A 3987-nucleotide genomic window follows, 5' to 3' on the forward strand; every position below is an offset into this window, starting at 1 on the left:
ATTAGACTGATAGGAGTCTTCATTCATGCAAGAGACAACGCCCACATGCTAATGTATCCATGTTTTAATATATGCATTGCTTCTAGTTTTGGTGTAGCTTTTAGGTGTCATCTCATTTTAGTCTGTGAGCCTCGTGAATGCCTTAAGTAGACCTGACAGTAAACTCACTGAATAATAAACTGTGAAATAAAATACCTCTGATTTTGTTCTTTTAGTGTACAGAAGTCTGTGTGCATTCTCACATTTTGTGAATCATTGATTTTGTTGTGAATCAACAGTTTATGGTTTATGGGTTTGAACCCTGCATCACCAAGCTGTGAGGGCACAGTGCCAACCACTGAGCCCTCACACTTTCAGTCTATATCAAAAACCTCCTGTACCAAACGTTGTACACAGCAGTTGTTTCCATAACTGTGTTTCTGTTTGTGACGCGATACCTTTGCATTGTGGGTAGAGCTGCTACAGGAGAATAATTCACAATAACTAAGTTTCCCTAACTTAGTTAGCTTAAAGAGGACAGGACAGGAAATACTAAATGTATAAACACTTAAACTAAAAATTGGAGTCTCTTCAGCAGTCAGTGGTTATACGTTGTTGTTCTACCTGCACGCCATCTGTTAGCTGTAATATTAGTTTTTAAAAGCACTTTATAAATGAGGACTGTAGGGAGGAGAGCCTGTCTGAGTCACCAGGCCAACAAGTTGGAGTCCTGATTTTGTTGCCAGTCTGGGTGCAACGAGCCACAGAATCAGCTGGCAAAGCAAATGTTTGCAAGATGTGATCAGTGCTTTTTTATGCAATAACATATTCTCTCTTTTCCTAAGCACAACCAAACCAAATAATATTACACTATTATATATTATATATATTTTATTACATATTATATAAGTTTATATAAAATTACTACTATTTTACTTATATTTTAAATGAAGTTTATGCGCAAGTTCAATAAGGAAGATCTATGGCCTCACATCTGTGCGCTCACAGGTGTTGCCAGTTAAATCTAAGCTTCATCACTTTCTCATACTGTCAATCTGTTTGTGTAATCACTGGTCTAGTCCAGTCACCTTCTCCAGGCCAATCGGCATTCAGGTCAAGTAACTGAAATCTCACATTTTAAGTAAGCTCTGCCTGGGTTTTTTTAGGCAACAAATGTGGATAATGTAAGCTCAGGGAACTAAATAGATTACCGAGAAAGCTTTTTTTAAACGTTAAAAAGAATCATTTTAATCCTTTTGATTATTTTTTAATGCCAGCAGGTCTTCAATGATCTTTATCAATGATCATGATGTGCATTAAATGCATGTTTTATAAAAAATGCATGTAAAATAATATGGTGCCTATTTGTCTTCTTTGCCTCCTAAAACCTAGAAGTACATCTGCATTTTGTTTAGTCCCTGAAACTTTTAGAAAGAAAGAAATCCGCAAATTATTTCATCCTTATGGTTTATTTTTTCTAGTTGCCGTTTCTCTTCCTCGACTTCAGTGTTTTTGTGCTTCACGTCATTGTAAACTAGTTGCGATTCTGCCTTCCTTGTTTCAAAGTCTTGGAGAATCTGCTGCGTCTTTCTGGGTTTCTTCCAGTTGTTTCTTTTCGTTTAGCACGTCTGCATTTTCTTGAAGTGCTTTATCAAAGACTTCCTGCAGTGCTTCCATTTTTATCTTTGTGTCATGGAGTTTGCACTGCATCTTTTGATGAATTCTGTTGTTCCTTCGCTTTAAGCATTTGTGTATTTCTTTTGAGAGCTTAATCAAACATGATATGCAAACCATTGTTTTTCTCGGTGTCTTGAAGCCTGCACGCAATCCCTTTGTGTATTGCTTCCTGTTGCTCCTTTCAACATTTCCTTGTTTCTTCTTCGTGCTTCATTAAACATTAAGCGCAGACCTTCATTTTTTTTGTCAGTGGCTTGAAGCTTGCACAGCATCTTTTGGTGAACTGCTTCCATGTCTCAAAGTTTGCCTTGCATTTCTTGGTGTGTTGCATCCTGCTGTTCCTCGTCTTTAAGCATTTTCTTTGCAGCACTTCATCAAACATCACTTGGAGGCCTTCATTATTGCGCTGCATCTCTTGGTGTATTTTTTGGATATCCCAGAGCTTGCATTTCTTGGCTCAGCATTTGTGTTTCTCCTCAGTGGTTATCAACATTACTTGGAGGCCTTAATTTTTCTTCTCAGTGACTTGGAGCTTGGATTGCGTCTCGTGATGTATTGCTTCCATGTCTTGGAGTTTGAACTGCATTTCTTGGTGTATAGCCTTCTGCTGTTCCTTCTCTTTTAAAAGTTATGTGTTTCTTTTCAGCATTTCATCAAACATCACTTGCAGGCTTTCATTGTTTTTCTCCATGTCTTGGACCTTGCACTGCATTTCTGTTTTTCTTGTCCTGTTTTTATTTGTCTTTCAATATTTCTGTAAATTGTTTCATTTTAATCGTTTCGGCACTTTTCTCCTCTTGCATTTGTTGAATCCTGCTAGAAGTTTCCAAATTCTTTTTAGTCGATGCTGAACGTTCGGTAGCTGCGAACAAACTGATGTATGGACAGACATGGGTGACTTGAAGTTTCTCTTGCCTGTTTATGACTTATGAAGCTGAGGATTTTTATTTTATTTTATTTTGATAGAAGAATTACCAGTAAAGTTTAAATCTCTTTACTACCTTTTTGAAATTTATTATTATTATTATTATTATTATTATTATATAACATATTATCTGTTTGTCTGTCTTGTGTGAAAAATACATGAAAATGTAAAAGCTATCTAGCAGTGTCCTTGAAAAAAAAAGACACAACCAAGTAACAGAAAATTGAGTCATTGAAAGTCACAGCACATTCGAGCAAAACAGCCATTAAATTCTCACATTGTGAAGGACTTTAAATACCTCAGAGTACACAACGATAATAAACTGGACTGGGTTAAAAACACTACTGCCCTCTACAGGAAGGGCCAGAGTCGTCTCTATTTTCTGAGGCAGCTGAGGTTTTTCAACATCTGTTGGACAATGGCCAAGATTGTCTCTTGTGGTCAGTGCTATCATCTAAGCTATTGCATGCTGGGGCAGCAGGTTGAGGGTCGCAGACTCAATAAACTGATCCGGAAGGCCAGTAATGTTGTGGGGACGGAGCTGGATCCCCTGAAGTTGGGTTCGGAGAGGCAGATGTTGCCCAAGATAAGGAAAATATTGGACAATACCTCCCACCCACTTCATGACATGCTGGCCAGTAACAGGAGCATGTCCAGTGAGAGACTGAGATTACACAAATACACCACTGAACGACACAGGAAATCACTCCTGTACATCTAATGCACAGTACACACTGCAATAGTCACATTTGTTTTGCTTCTTAAACTCCTGAGCATAAATTCCCTTTCTCCATGAGCAACACTGGCACCTCATTCACAGTTTCACCCAACACTTCCCCGGCAGGCAGCTATTGGGGTAAACCCCCAATAGCTGCCGATTAGAGAGACCGGGAACTGATACAATCTCTATAGCATCCACTTAAGATATAACATCAGTCGTACTGCACGCTGCCTGGAGCTTATGTTATCAAATGTTTGAAGTGAGAAAATGTACCATAAAAAAAGGTCAATTTGAATTTGATAGCTGTGGTCTGTGCGATAAGTATAATGATGTCCTCATCTTGTGGTGACAGATCCGGTGGGCATTACCCTCTGTCTCTCGTTTTCTTTTTTGATTTTGGTCTATAACTTTTGGGATAAATAAAGTGTATATTAATGCTGTCCTGCCATGCTTAGCACTCTGCTTTGTCTCCAAGAGACTGATTCTAGATACAGAGCTGTGCAACTGAGGGTAGCCCGATTCTATTCATCCAATATTTCTCTAGCCAATAAAACATAGTGCCAATAAAGAAACTTCCGAAAATATCAGTGCCTGAACAAATGGGGGCTGAGTGAACATAACATACAAAAAATTAAATAGCCTTATCTCAGGGCTCGCAAAATTTCAAAATCCCTGGTAGCCCTTC

The 3987-nt window shown here is 38.4% G+C and overlaps 1 protein-coding gene across 1 annotated transcript in view; it reads left to right on the forward strand.

The window, feature by feature from the left end:
- Positions 1-3987, forward strand: part of LOC102198644 (uncharacterized) — a 36007-nt gene that overhangs the window by 12752 nt on the left and 19268 nt on the right. The window lies entirely within an intron of this gene.

The sequence above is a fragment of the Pundamilia nyererei genome, unplaced genomic scaffold (assembly GCF_000239375.1).
Source record: "Pundamilia nyererei isolate P.nyererei 1_Seehausen unplaced genomic scaffold, PunNye1.0 scaffold00145, whole genome shotgun sequence".
NCBI classification, from domain to species: Eukaryota; Metazoa; Chordata; class Actinopteri; order Cichliformes; family Cichlidae; genus Pundamilia; species Pundamilia nyererei.